This window comes from Charadrius vociferus, unplaced genomic scaffold (assembly GCF_000708025.1).
Source record: "Charadrius vociferus isolate BGI_N301 unplaced genomic scaffold, ASM70802v2 scaffold214, whole genome shotgun sequence".
Classification (NCBI taxonomy): domain Eukaryota; kingdom Metazoa; phylum Chordata; class Aves; order Charadriiformes; family Charadriidae; genus Charadrius; species Charadrius vociferus.
In genome coordinates this window covers 901764-902427 of record NW_009647955.1, presented here as the reverse complement: position 1 = coordinate 902427, position 664 = coordinate 901764, and positions in this window count along the sequence as shown.

Genomic DNA, 664 nt, shown 5'->3' with positions numbered 1-664 from the left:
TCCCCCGAGCCAGCCCCACTCCTGCTTATGGGGGATTGCCTCTCCCAGGGCTAAGCTTGGGGTTGGCTTCACTTTCCCCCATCCCGGGACTCCAGTAGCTGGGGATTTACAGAGCAAACTCTGCCGGGTGGCATTGCTGTCCCCAACCCCATGACACCGGGACATCCCTTTGCTTCCCCACTACAGAGACCCAGACCCCGAGAGGTGCCAGGCTTGCCAGCACAGTCCCAGTCCTCACCCCCAGACCCACCAGCGCCGGTGGCTCCGGCACCATCCCTCCCCACTGCCAGGGATAAAAATAGCCAGGCAGGAGCAGGCAGAGCATGGCGAGGGCCACGCTGGGGTGCTGTGCCCGGCCCCCTCATCCCATCGAAGGGGCATGGGGTGTATGAGCAGGGGAAGGGGGTTTTGGGGTAACAGCAGTGGTGGGACATGGGGAAATGAGGCAGTTCTGCCGCCGAGGGGGATGTCAGCACCGGGCGCCTGCCAGAGCCAGCGCATCGGTGCCCTCATCCCACCTCATGGGGGGACAAAGGGATGAGCGGGACCCCATCCTACCTCGCAGGAGCGATGGGGTGTCCCACTGCGGCACCACCGCTGTGCTGCCCCAGCTCCTGCTGGGTTTTTGAGGTAGTTTTGGGGGAGCTGGCGGGCTGCCATACGG